Here is a 15,574-nt window from a genome sequence, read left to right on the forward strand (position 1 = left end):
AGTGTGATCACTCACCTAGAGCCAGACATCCTGGAATGTAAAGTCAAGTGGGCCTTAGAAAGCATCAAATCCTGAAAGATGATGCTGTGAAAGTGCTACACTCAATATGCCAGAAAATTTGGAAAATTCAGCAGTGTTCACAGGACTGGAAAAGGTCAGTTTTCATTCCAATCCCTAAGAAAGACAGTCCCAAAGAATGCTCAAACTACCGCACAATTGCACTCATCTCACATGCTAGTAAAGTAATGCCCAAAATTCTCCAAGCCAGGCTTCAGCAATAATGTGAACCATGAACTTCCAGATGTTCAAGCTGGTTTTAGGAAAGGCAGAGGAACCAGAGATCAAATTGCCAACATCCGCTGGATCATACAAAAAAAGCAGGAAAGTTCCAGAAAAACATCTATTTCTGATTTATTGAGTATGCCAAAGCCTTTGACTGTGTGGATTACAATAAACTGTGGAAAATTCTGAAGGAGATGAGAATAACAGACCACCTGACCTGCCTCTTGAGAAACCTGTATGCAGGTCAGGAAGCAACAGTTAGAACTTGACATGGAACAACAGACTGGTTCCAAATAGGAAAAGGAGTATGCCAAGGCTGTATATTGTCACCCTGCTTATTTAACTTATAAGCAGAGTACATCATGAGAAACGCTGGGCTGGAGGAAGCACAAGCTGGAATCAAGATTGTTGGGAAAAATATCAATAACCTCAGATATGCAAATGACACCACCCTTATGGCAAAGAGTGAAGAGGAACTAAAAAGCCTCTTGATGAAAGTGAAAGAGGAGAGTGAAAAAGTTGGCTTAAAGCTTAACATTCAGAAAACTAAGATCATGGCATCTGGTCCCATCACTTCATGGGAAATAGATGGGGAAACAGTGGAAACAGTGTCAAACTTTATTTTTTGGGGCTCCAAAATCACTGCGGATTATGACTGCAGCCATGAAATTAAAAGATGCTTACTCCTTGGAAGGAAAGTTATGAGCAGCCTAGAAAGCATATTAAAAAGCAGAGACATTACTTTGGCAACAAAGGTCTGCCTGGTCAAGTCTATGGTTTTTCCAGTGGTCATGTATGGATGTGAGAGTTGAACTGTGAAGAAAGCTGAGAGCCAAAAAATTGTTGCTTTTGAAATGTGGTGTTGGAGAAGACTCTTGAGAGTCCCTCAGACTGCAAGGAGATCCAACCAGTCCATCCTAAAGGAGATCAGTCCTGCGTGTTCATTGGAAGGACTGATGCTGAAACTGAAACTCCAGTACTTTGTCCACCTGATGCGAAGAGTTGACTCATTGGAAAAGACCCTGATGCTGGGAGGGATTGGAGGCAGGAGGAGAAGGGGACGACAGAGGATGAGATGGCTGGATGGCATCACTGACTCGATGGGCATGAGTTTGAGCAAACTCTGGGAGTTAGTGATGGATAGGGAGGCCTGGCTTGCTGCAATTCATGGAGTCGCAGAGCCGGACATGACTGAGCAACTGAACTGACTGAACTGAACCTACTTTTATCTCTTTACTTCCCTTCTTGGAAGAAGATAAGATGTTTTTTTGTATACCCTATTTCTACTCAATGACAACACCTTCATCTTTCTTCCTATTTCTTCAAAAGGATTACTCTTTCAAACAGCCCCATTTTACTCTGTGTATTCAATTTCTTTCACTCTTTTTATTCTCTTGTTTTCAGCTGCTAAACACGAACAAGACTATTCCATCCTGAAAACTAAAAATTATATTGACACTTTTTACCCTGTATCTTTCCAATATCTTTCATTTTCTTTTTACTACTAAGGCCCCTGAAAGATTACTGAGTCTTCTTTTTCTTACATCATATTCATTTCTTAAATGTTTTTGGTTTAAAACATTTACTAAAATCATTTTGGAAAAAGGTCACTAAGGATATCCTTATTTGCTGAGAGCAACAGAAAATATGCACTTCCATAACACTACCCTCTTCTATTCTAACTTTTGTCTCAGTTTCCTGTGTCACCTCCACTCCCAGGACTCACTCAATTTAACTTGTTTGATCCCTTAAACCACGACATCCTGATGTTCACTCTTGACCTAACACACCACTGGAGCCTGGTAATAGAGTTCATCTCGTCGATTTCACATGGCCTCCAGGTCAAACCTAACAACTCTATGAGGTTGTTTCCATACTACATTCTATCCAGCCAGATGTTCTACATGAGTTTTGGCCAATAGTCAATAGTTCTGAAGTTGGAGATCATTGTCAATCTCGAAACATTCATCAACAAACATTGTAGCAATTTAATCCTATTGGTCACAGACCAATAATATCTGTTGTTGTTAGGAAAACGTGCCAACACACAGTGGTGCCTCTGAGATCTCCAGGGCAAGTGAGAGGGTTCTTGGAGGGTGAGATGTTGGTTGTCATGGAAACACTTTAGGTCCTTAGGAACAGAGAGAGCTATCTTCTGTTTTGAAGGAGGCTTAAGAACTGCTTTCCTAATACAAAGAAGGACAATAAAACTATGACATGTCAATTTTTCTTAGGTTTTTGTAAGAGGGAGTGGTACCCATATTCTAGACAGTGCAGTTAGATTTTCGTGGAAATTAGGTCGTAGGCAAAAGTTGAACTAATGAAATTTTACAAAAAGTGAAAGTACAGGCAAACCTCTTCCACAGGACTTTAAGTCCCACCAAATAAATTAAAAAACAAATAAACAAACAAAAACAGAATAACATTAGCAACAATAAATTTTCACACAGCCCTGTTGGTGCCACCTTCCTCCTCAGGCCTGCCGTGCAGGGGAGAGAGGCAGCCTTGGAAGGGTTCCTCTAACAGCTATCTGGCGGAGGACCACACTTCCCTTCTTGCTCCAGCCTGCCATTCCCATCTTTTCACCAGCTATTTGCCATTGGAAATCAGTTCACCACAGATCCCTAGCTCTTTGTTGTTCCTGGAAGGTTGCCCACCTCCTGCAATGCTATCTCCGTCTCCTCTCTGTTTAGAAGTATTTTCCTCATTCTTTAAGGATCCAATCAAATCTTAACTTCCTAGAAGACTTTCCCAACTACAATTGCTTTTGCTAGCATGGCTAAATTCATAAAGTCCTGACAGCCTGCAAATACCATTTGACCTCAACAAAGATAGCCTTGTATTTCTGCTTTTGTTTTTAATTAAAAAAAAAAAAATTAAACCTATACTACTATCATTCCCACTGCTGTTTGGCTTCTTTGAAGGGTCAAACTGAGTCACAATCATCTTGATCTCCACCTTAGTCTATAACACAAAGTAGGTTCACAAGTCAATGCTTATTAAAATCAGAACCATAAAAGCATATACTATAAATCACCAATGAGAAATGTGATACAGTGAAATCACATTCTTTTCAGTAGAAATTTCTAATTCTATGGATAATTCTCAAGGTTCAAGTTACCTTGGCTATTTACAATTTACTTCTGATTCCACATAGCCTACCCAATATCCATAGTTTATGTGCTGCGTATTCACTTTTCATGTGAACATTTTCACCTGTGACCTTTTTCAACTTTTCTACAATAATCTGAAGATGTGCATCAAAGATAAATTTTAATAGGTGGAATAACTGAAGTTGCATGGATCCTGAAGAATTCAAAACACTAAAAATACATATGGAAAGTATTAGCAAATATATACTGTTTTATTCAACTCTGCTGCTCTATGGTAATTCCCTTGGGTAAAATATAATACCTCTTACAGCATATAGAATCACTTGCTTTGAAAAATGTATGTTGCAGAAATGTATATATTTAGACTATTACACATTTTAGGTATATTCTGTTTTCTGACCCTAATGGTTCTGTTACAGTTTAACCAGGGACCATTAGCACCTTAGCAAGCATGCACACAGCACATACCATTAATTTTCTTCCTAACCCTCATCTTAATGTGGCCACCCTAAATATTTAGAATTTCTGAGGATGTTTCAGAATCCCTAACATGTTTCTTGATCATAATGAACAAGCTTTTTACTGTCTCTGTTATGTTCAGCCAATGTTTAAAATTATTCCTCTAGTTTAAAACAAAGTTAAAAATTTTCAGTCAAAAACATTTGAATAATAATTCTGATAGAAACTTTTCTGGGTGGTCCTTAAAGACAGAAAGAGATATATACCAAGTGTTTACAACTGGCTGAGAAAAATATCTATCAATAGACAGCCATTTTCATTTTTATGAAAACTATACTTATGGCTACATGCAAAGAGCTATTTGGGTAGAGCAAATTCAAATTGAAAAAAGTCAGCCTTGTACTGTTGACTATTAGCTGGATTTTACTGTTGCTGATATGACATTTCTAGAAATAGCAAAAAGGAGCCAATTTTTCACAGCTAATACAGATAATTTCCAAAAAAATCTACAATATTACAAGTATCCAACAAATGATAGCATCTGTTTTCCCCTAAATATCAGGATAGAAAATCCAATATGTCATTTTGTTATTTAAAAGGCTTTTGCTTAACTAGATGAGAAGAAAAAAGCTATTTCAATTGGTCTATAGATAAAAACAAATAGTATAATATTGAGCGAACCACATTGGTGAAAATATAACTTACTGTATTAGAGAAGTGAAAGATATCTAGTGAGTAGATGAAAGTGGGCTAAGTTAACAAGTCTGGAAAGAGTGTTTGTATTGATGTGACCTTTGTGTAGTAAGAAAGAAAATAGGGAAAGAAACAGAATTGCATTATGTTTTAGAATGAAGAAGCGGCTTCACAGGTGGTGCTAGTGGTAAAGAACCCATCTGCCAGTGCAGGAGACCTAAGAGATGTGGGTTCGATCTATGGGTTGGGAAGATCCACTGGAGGAGGGCATGGCAACCCACTCTAGCATTCTTGCCTGGAGAATCTCACAGAGAAGCCTGGCAGGCTACAGTCTATGGGATCTCAAAGAGTTGGACATTACTGAAGCAACTGGGAACAGAATGAAGAAATAAGGGGGACCAAGAGCACCTCTCTCGGTTAAGTAGTAATCTAAAGTAGGATTATGGTTTCCATAATGCTAAATAGCACAAACATGGCTCCTTGGTGAATGGACAACAACCCCCCCTCCCACATCCTCATCATCTTATAGGAATTATAATGAAAAATATTCACAAATTAGGTAATGATTATTCATCTCAAAGATATACTTAACTAGTGCTACCTTAGAAGAAAATCTCTCTAGGAAAAAAATGGTTTTGAAACTTTTTTAATGTCATGGAATACAAAAGAAATAATTTTTGCATGCACACTGGGATAAATGGACAAGGTGGGCAATTAGCACAAGCTCACTGGCTCCTCAGGCCTTGCACAGCCTCTTTACAGGATGAGAAGATCAGCATCTGCAGGGGACCTTTAAACCCTACCTGCAGACCAGTATTCTCTGGCTCATCTTCAGACATTGGTTGACATGTTTGGGAGCAAAATTTGTCATCCTGAAATGTGTCATTTTGACATGAGGATTAATTTAGGCTGACTATGCTTAAAAAATCAAAGAGTCAGGAAATTTTTCTTGTTTCCTCTCCCTTGAATGCCTAAAAGAATTTAGATCAAGGGCCTGTACCTAATGTAAATTGGTCAAGCCACTTTGAAGAACAGTATGGAGGTTTCTTAAAAAACTAAAAGGAGAATTACCATATGATCTAGCAATCCCACTTTTGGGAATAAATCTGAAAAAGAAAATTCTAATTCTAAAAGATACATGGCTTCCAGTGTTCATAGCAGCACTATTTACAATAGCCAATACATGAAAACAACCTAAATGTTCACTGAGAGACAAATGGATAAAGAAAATATGGATGGACGTAGAGATTCTCATACTGAGTGAAATAAGTCAGAGAAAGACAAATATCATAAGATACCACTTATATGTGGAAACTTCAAAAATGATACAAGTGAACTTATTTACTAAACAGAAATAGACCCACAGGCATAGAAACGAAACTTAGTTACCAAAGGGAAAAGGGGCAGGGAGGGATAATAAATTAGGGATTTGGGATTAGCAAAGGTAAACTACTATATATAAAATGGGCTTCCAGCTGGTGCTGTGGTAAAGAACCTGCCTGCCAATGCAGCAGACATGAGACCCTGGATCGGTCCCTGGGTTGGGAAAGTCCCCTTGGAGAAGGAAATGGCAAACCACTCCCATATTCTTGCCTGGAGAATCCCGTGGACAGAGGAGCCTGGTGAGTTACAGTCCATGGCGTCGCAAAGAGTCAAAGACGACTTGAAGCAACTTAGCACATGCTCATATGTAAATTAGATAAACAAGGAGAACCTACTGTACAGCACAAGGAACTGTATTCAATATCTTGTAATCAACTATAGTGGAAGAGAATCTGGAAGAGAATATATGTGTATGCGTGTGTGTGTGTGTGTGTGTGTGTGTGTGTGTGTGTGTATCTATCTATGAATCACTTTGTTGTACACCAGACAACTAACACAACATTGTAAATCAACCTTATTTCAATTAAAAAAATGAAAAGAGCTTGTTCCTAGAACAGAGCTATCACCAGACATAACTGCAAAAATATGGGCTGGTTATGACAGGGGAAACTCATCAGGGCCCAAAGACCAGAGTTCACTCTGTGTCACATTTTCTCTATATGGGGCAGCAAACATTTGTCTACCAAATATTTGTTTTTCCTTCTCCATGTGAATTTCCTTCTTCCCTTCTGAAGTCCCAACCACAAGCCTCAGCATCCTCTTTAGTCTTTAGCTGCAGTTGTTTTTTAAGGTGAGGGTTTCAGCCATTTGGGGGAGTTACTCAGTCTTCCTGAGTCTCTTTCATATTACTTTTTTTTTTTTTTTTAATTTTCTCCTATCAATCTGTCTCACGTAAATTCAATTCTTAGACCATCCAGAAGAATCAAGAAGGAAAATGTATTCCTCTATGACAGTATCAGTTAAGAAAGAATCTGTGTTTTGAATAAAAGCGTTAAATAAGGCTTGAGTACCTTGACTTTCTGGACCACACCTGTGGTATCTGCTGCCATTGAATAAATTGAACAGTAGCAGATGCACTTTACATAACTTGTCCAAACTATTCGCATTACCTATGGAATGGAATTTTGGATTGAAGAATAAAAGTCAACTTTCTGTGTATTTTGACTGGTTGTTGCAAACATTGTAGCAGCTTGTTTCTTATAATGATTTTCCTAGAGTGTACTATCAGTCAAAAGGGTTTAGTTGGCCTAGTGTCCTGGAGGTACCAAAATCAAAATATAGTAGCTACCTTTAAGTATTATTTTCATAGCTTTCCAATTTTTAAAAATATCATGGTATCTATTCTTTTGAAAACCAACATATTATATTACTTTTGATTCAATTTTAAGTAAAAGGTTAATGACTACACTTTGTAAATTACCTTTGCAATCTAATAAAGCACAGGTAAGTATATCTTAACTCAAATATGAAACACAGATCATAAATGTTAATCTATTACCAAAATTTATAGATATGCAGAAGCCACAAATTCCTTTTTTCGACAATAAATGTCTTGAGATACGTTGCCTCAGGCTAAACCCTATCACTGACAATATCTCACAATGCTTATAACAGAGTAGCTTTCTGTTTTGTCTAAGCATGTATAAAAAGATCAAGCAATTGATAAGTAGCAAAATCACTTCACCAGAGATCTTTAATTATAATCAAAGTTATTTTAAAATCACCAAATAAATAAGACAGATATGGTCAAATTAATGACCAGAAACACATATAGTCATTATTTTACAAAGTCCAAAATGCACTGATCCCTACCAAATGACAATGTGACAATGTGTGCCTTTGATATTAAAAGCATAATCTATAATTCAGGCACAGGATATAGGGCATTTGTAGATTCATAGTATAAAGGTGTACAGTTGGAATATGGCAGGGGTTGAAATGCACAAAATGCTTTAGAGTTGTGTCATTTCCATCCTTGTATTGCTGTTCTACGATTTTTCTGACATTATATTTGTTTTTTCTCTCCCTCTTTATTTATTTATTTATTTTTTGTCCCTTTAATTTAATATTGGTCTTTTAACTCTTTGAATTCTCATTTTACCTTTTTGCTTTAAGTGGGTAAACTACTTAGTATTCACATATACAAAATAAATCCTTTTGTATTATAGAATTTATTTTACTTGGGGAAATGGAGGCATCATAAAGTTACCGAGGGTTAGAAAAGCCTGGACTAAAAAGTAAGCATTTTCTGTAGAAACAACATGAGGGAAAAAAAAATTCTCTTTGATAATTTAGCACAATTCTTGTAACAACTTTAAATCAGTAATGCTGTATATTCATTAACAGTAAGTAATGCTTTCTGAGCTACTCTAGAAATATCAAGAAAATAAATATACTCAGCTAATCCTACATGTGTTTATTTCAACCTGACAACAGTAACAAAAAATGAACATGTGAATTGTCTGATATGCAAATACAGATTGAAAATGGTATATAAGACAACAGAAAGATATATTACAGACTAAGAAAGTCTTCCCAATTAGAAAAACAAAATACTCATTTTATTTTGTGTTTAAAAGCTGGCCTGAAGAGGTCCAAGAAGGGTTATAGAGAAAACCTTTGCTACAAAGACAGTGCAACTTTATATATACTCTCAGTAGTAATGATAGAACCAGAAATATTGACACACCATTGTAATAGAACAAATCATAAAATGAGCATAACAGTGGCTTTCTCTTGTTGAAAAAGGAAAGAGAAAAAAACATAAGGTAAGAGACAAGAAGGTAAGGGATGACATGACAGTTTTGAATATAATAAATTGGTTACAGAAAAATACTTAGAAGATGATTACAAGTTGGTTTGTCTGAATCATAGTCAATGTTTCTATGCTGTTTAAGTTTATGACAATTTGTTTCTCTTGCCACGCTTAAATTTTAGGGTATTTTCCACGTGAACTGTATACATGCACATGTGGGAAAATATGTATCACACAAAAAGTACACATGCTTTATTTTTTAGGGCTTATTTGTATAATTTCTGAAATATTCTAGGAACAAAATATTTGCATCTTTAGGATGTTAGCACAATGATTGTTGGATAGTATCACACACACAAAAAATTCAATGCAATAAATTTATGACCTTTGCTTTTTTGTCTCTTTTTAAAAAATAGTCATGCCTTTATAAAATCATAGTGACTGACTGAATATGACTTATATCTTATCTAAATTTTAAAAGAATGTTCTATATAATGTCTCTCAGTTGACTTTCTGCATTAAAATTAGTCAATAACTCTGCCACTACCTCATACAATGCAAACTCTAGCAAAAGCAATGTTCTCATGTTCTGATAAGATGTTCTAATAGTTGTGTGCATGAATAAAGTTTATTTAGTAAGTAAGTAACTGTTAATCACTCAGTCCTGCCTGATTCTTTGCGATCCCGTGGACTGCAGCTCACCAGGCTCCTCTGTCCACGAGATTTTCCAGGCAAGGATACTGGAGTAGGTTGCTATTTCCTTCTCCAAATGTTTATTTAAAACAGTCTAAAATTTACTTTTAAATGTTCTTATTGTTTGAAACAAAGAAAGACTAAAGAACTATTGAGTTTCTGATTTTTGACATCATTTTCTGCTGCCCCTAAAAGGATATAATTTTTAAATATAATCCCCTAAAGAACAACATATTCTTTGCACATTTTTAAGGGATCTATGCTCATTCAAAAAACACAAATGCAAAACTGTGAAGTGAGAAAAGTAATGAAAACTCATGAATTTGAGTCCAAAGACTGTATTTTTTCAAGTTTGCCAAAGTGGTTTAGTTTTAAAGCACAGGGATACAATTACCTGTCATGAAGAAATTTGTTTTCATTTTGGCTCTGCTCCACCTGGAGTATTATTGATACCTCTAAGTCCTTTACTATCTAAACTTCCAAATGCACATTCCTAATACAATTTACTATAATAAAATAAATTTAGCTTAATCACCTAATACTGTTATATCAATTCATATAATACTTGAGTGAGTATAAACTACAACACAAATATGAGGGTTTTTGAAACATAACATGCATCCATAATTAATAAAGTTATTAAACTTTGTAGTAGAGAAGTATATCAATTCACATTATATATTCACAATCTGAGATATGTATGTCACAAATGTATCATTCTGTGTCTTGCATCATAGAAAACAGACTTCTGAAAAATTTAAGAGGCATATCAAAAGGAGAATTCTTTCATACGCCACTATTTTGCTGCCATGAGACCGTGCAACACCCAACCTCATCCATGACTTCACACGTCTTTGAAGCTGTACAAGCCTGCATTATTCCCTTCTGAGGAATTCTTCTTTAAGATGCCAGCCCCTGCCATAGCAGCTTATTAATTTTTAAAACTACAACCTGTATTTTTCTCAGAAAACATATCCATGTATGAGGCCAGTAGTTATATGCATTGTGTTACTTAACAAATGCAAGTATTCTTAAACCAAAATTGTTCCCTGTTTTCAGTAGGGTCTATACTCCCTAGTTAAAATCAGTCTTATGTTATAGGATATGGGATCTCCATAAAGACACTCAATTGATAGCAGGCTCAATTTATTAATGGATTTGCATCCGATTTACACAGAACAGAGCAGGCTATATAGACTTGGCTACAGGTCATGTAAGGGTTTATTTGAAAGAAAATAATGACAAATCTGAGGAAAAAGGAACTGTCTAAGAAGGGTAGGATAGGTAATCTAAGGAAGCAGAGTGAGAATGCTGAGAGAAAGAGGCAAGGAAAAGTGGAGAAGAATGTGCTGAGGAGACTGGAAGAGAGAATGGTATTATATTTAGTGAAAAAAATAGATAACTTAATCTATAAATAAATGTCCATACCAATGTGACATTTAAGGCAGAAAATAAATGAATAATAGACTGGTTAATATTCTTTTGAATTCTGAAGTGACAGACATGATGGACCCCAGCTTGTCCTCAGTCCTCTTACTCTGTGTTCAACCAGTCTCACCAGCTGCTGTCCTAACCAACCAAAATCAGCCTCAAATGCACAAACAAAAGTTTGCCAGCACCTTCCACAGAGGTGGACATTTCCACAATGTGACCATGATCAACTTCTTCATGGTCTCATTTACATGGCTTGATGGCATTCCCACAAGCTCCGGTTGGCTTCTTGTCTACCCGTATGAGTGACCCAGGCTGATAGAGTGAGTGAGTGCTCTGATCCTCCAGTTTTTCTTTCCAGACCACTGCTTCCTCAGCGCCTTCCCATTCGTGTAACTCTGATCTCTATGAAACCTCTAACTTCCTGATGCCAAAGAAAGGAATCACCCATCTGGCAGGGGCACCTGAATCTGATAATTACAGGGAATGTATTCAGTTTTGCCAATAGTCACATGAATTTAGGAAGTCATTATGTACTCAAAGATTCAGATTCCTCATATCAAAAAAAAAAAAAAAAGAAGAAGACAAATTCTACTTCATGGGACTTTTGTAAGACTTAAACAAGAAGATGAATATAAGCAGGCTAATAAACATTCAGTTCAGTACAGTTCAGTCGCTCAGTCATGTCTGACTCTTTGCCACCCCATGGACTGCAGCATGCCAGGCCTCCCTGTCCATCACCAACTCCCGGAGTTTACCAAAACTCATGTCCATTGAATCGGTGATGACATCCAACTATTTCATCCTCTGTCATTCCCTTCTCCTGTCTTCAATCTTTCCCTGCATCACGGCCCTTTCAAATGAGTCAGCTCTTTGCATGAGGTGGCCAAAGTATTGGACTTTCAGCTTCAACATCAGTCCTACCAGTGAACAACCAGGACTGATCTCCTTTAGGATGGACTGGTTGGATCTCCTGGAAGTCCAAGGGACTCTCAAGAGTCTTCTTCAACACTACAGTTCAAAAGCATCAATTCTTTGGTGCTCAGTTTTCTTTGTAGCCCAACTTTCACATCCAAACATGATCACTGGAAAAACTATAGCCTTGACTAGATGGGCCATTGTTGGTGAAGTTATGTCTCTGCTCTTTAATATGCTTTCTAGATTGGTCATAACTTTCCTTCCAAGGAGTAAGCATCTTTTAATTTCATGTCTCCAGTAACCATCTGCGTTGATTTTGGACCCCGAAAAAATAAAGTCAGCCACTGTTTCCACTGTCTCCCCATGAAGTGATGGGACCAGATGCCATGATCTTAGTTTTCTGAATGTTGAACTTTAAGTCAACTTTTTCACTCTTCTCTTTCATTTTCATCAAGAGGCTCTTTAGTTCTACTTCATTTTCCGCCATAACTGTGGTGTCATCGCATATCTGAGGTTATTGATATTTCTCCCAGAAATCTTGATCCCAGCTTGTGCTTCATCCAGTCCAGTGTTTCTCATGATGTCCTCTATATATAAGTTAAACAAGCAGGGTGACAATATACAGCCTTGATGTACTCCTGTACTGATTTGGAGCCAGTCTGTTGCTCCATGTCCAGTTATAACTGTTGCTTCCTGATCTGCATACAGATTTCTCAAGAGGCAGGTCAGGTGGTCTGGTATTCCCATCTCTTTCAGAATTTTTCACAGTTTATTGCAATCCACACAGTCAAAGGCTTTGGCACAGCCAATAAAGTAGGAATATATTTTTTTCTGGAACTCTCTTGCTTTTTCGATGATCCAACGGATGTTGGCAATTTGATTTTTGGTCCCTCTGCCTTTTCTAATTCAGCTTGAACATCTGGAAGTTCACGGTTCACCTATTTCTGAAGCCTGGCTTGGAGGATTTTGAGCATTACTTTGCTAGCCTATGACATGAGTGCAATTGGGTGGTAGTTTGAGCATTCTTTGGGATTGCCTTTCTTTGGGATTGGAATGAAAACTCACTTTTTCCAGTCCTGTGGCCACTGCTGAGTTTTCCAAATTTTCCAGCCTATTGAGATGATTCACAGCATCATCTTTTAGGATTTGAAATAGCTCAAGTGGAATTCCATCACCTCCACTAGCTTTGTTCGTAGTGATGCTTCCTAAGGTCCACTTGACTTCACATTCCAGGATGTCTGGCTCTAGGTGAATGGTCACTGCATTGTGATTATCTGGTCATGAAGACTTTTTTGTGTAGTTCTTCTGTGTATTCTTGCCATCTCTTCTTAATATCTTCCACTTCTCTTATGAATTTGGTAAATAATAGCTGCTATGATCTGTTACTGTTTTCAGTATTATTATCATTATTCTTATCAATATAAGCCTTTCTGGAGTTTACAATCTGCCATAGTCAGTAATGTTCTAAAGGTAAACTTAAATTCCTAAATTCTGCCAAATGAAAGGTCAAATGTACTATAATCACAGGTGAATTTTAAACACACAAATGTGCATTCATTTTCCTCTTAAAACAATAATATTTTCCTCCTCCCTTCCTGATATTGTCAATGGAAATTATTTTTTTCCCTGGAATCTAGACCCTTCACTAGGTGTTAATATTCTTATTGAGGTATGTAGTCAAAAGACTTACTGATTTAGAAAATGTTCCTTCCCTCGTTGTCTAGGAAAAGGTGGAAGTTCTTTTCGAATCATAAAGAACACTCAGTTCAGTTCAGTCTTTCAGTCTGTCTGACTCTTTGTGACCCGATGGACCACAGCACAACAGGACTGCCTGTCCATCACCAACTCCCAGAGTTTACCCAACTTCATGTTCATTGAGTCGGTGATGCCATCCAACCATCTCATCCTCTGTAATCCCCTTCTCCTCCTGCCTTCAATCTTTCCCAGCACCAGGGTCTTTCCAAATGAGTCAGTTCTTCACATCAGGTGGAGTTTCATCCTCAGCATCAGTACTTCCAATGAACTCACAGGACTGATCTCCTTTAGGATGGACCAGTTGTATTTCCTTGCAGTCCAAGGGACTCTCAAGAGTCTTCACCAACACCACAGTTCAAAAGCATCAATTCTTAGGCGTTCAGCTTCCTGTGTAGTCCAACTCTCACATCCATACATGACTACTGGAAAAACCATAGCCTTGGCTAGATGGACCATTGTTGGCAAGGTAATGTATCTGTTTTTTAATATGCTATCTAGGTTGCTCACAACTTATTTTCCAAGGAATAAGCGGCTTTTAATTTCATGGTTGCAGTCATTATCTGCAGTGATCCTGAAGCCCCCAAAAATGAAGTCCGCCACTGTTTCCAGTGTTTCTCCATCTATTTGCCTTGAAGTGATGGGACCAGATGCCATGATCTTAGTTTTCTAAATGTTGAGATTTAAGCCAACTTTTTCACTCTCCTCTTTCACTTTCCTCAAGAGGCTCTTTAGTTCTTCTTCACTTTCTGCCATAAGGGTTTTGTCATCTGCATATCTGAGGTTATTGAAATTTCTCCTGGCAATCTTGATTCCAGCTTGTCCTTTTCCAGCCCAGCATTTCTCATGATGTCCTCTGCATATAAGATAAGTAAGCAGGGTGAAAATATTCAACCTTGACATATTCCTTTTCCTAATTGGAACCAGTCTGTTTTTCCATGTCCAGTTCTAACTGCTGCTTCCTGGTACCTATACAGGATTTTCAAGAGGTAGGTTAGGTGGTCTGGTGTTCTCATTTCTTTCAGAATTTTTCACAGTTTATTGTGATCCACACAGTCAAAAGCTTTGGCATACTCATAAAGCAGAAATATATATATATGTGTCTGTGTGTGTGTGTGTGTGTGTGTGTGTGTGTGTGTGTGTTTTTCTGGAACTCTCTTGTTTTTTCAATGATCTAGCGAGTGTTGGCAATTTGATCTCTGGTTCCTCTGCCTTTTCTAAAACGAGTTTGAACACCTGGAAGTTCATGGTTCACATATTTCTGAAGCCTGGCTTGGAGAATTTTGAGCATTACTTTGCTAGCGTATGACATGAGTGCAATTGTGCGGTAGTTTGAGCATTCTTTGGCATTGCCTTTCTTTGGGATTGGAATGAAAACTACCCTTTCCAGTCCTGTGGCCACTGCTGAGTTTTTAAAGTGTGTTGGCCTATTGAGTGCAGCACTTTCACAGCATGATCTTTTAGGATTTGAAATAGCTCAAGTGGAATTCCATCACCTCCACTAGCTTTGTTCATAGTGATGTTTCCTAAGGCCCACTTGATTTCACATTCCAGGATGTCTTGCTTTAGGTGACTGATCACACCATCGTGATTATCTGGGTCGTGAAGATCTTTTTTGCACAGTTCTTCTGTGTATTCTTGCCACCTCTTCTTAATATCTCCTGTTTTTGTTAGGTCCATACGATTTTTGTCCTTTATTGAGCCCATCTTTACATGAAATGTTCCCTTGGTATCTTTAATTTTCTTCAAGAGATATCTATTCTTTTCCATTCTGTTATTTTCCTCTATTTCTTTGCTTTTATTACTGAGGAAAGCTTTCTGTTCTCTCCTTGCTGTTCTTTGGAACTCTGCATTCAAATGGGTATATCTTTCCTGTTCTCCTTTGCTTTTCACTTTTCTTCTTTTCACAGCTATTTGTAAGGCCTCCTCAATCATTTTGCCTTTTTACATTTTTTTTTCCTTAGGGATGATCTTGATCACTGCCTCCTGTACAGTGTAACAAACCTCCATCCGTAATGCTTCAGACACTATATCAGATCTAATCCCTTGAATCTATTTGTCACTTCCAGTGTATAATCTTATGGGATTTGATTTA

The sequence above is a fragment of the Muntiacus reevesi genome, chromosome 22 (assembly GCF_963930625.1).
Source record: "Muntiacus reevesi chromosome 22, mMunRee1.1, whole genome shotgun sequence".
Taxonomy (NCBI): Eukaryota; Metazoa; Chordata; class Mammalia; order Artiodactyla; family Cervidae; genus Muntiacus; species Muntiacus reevesi.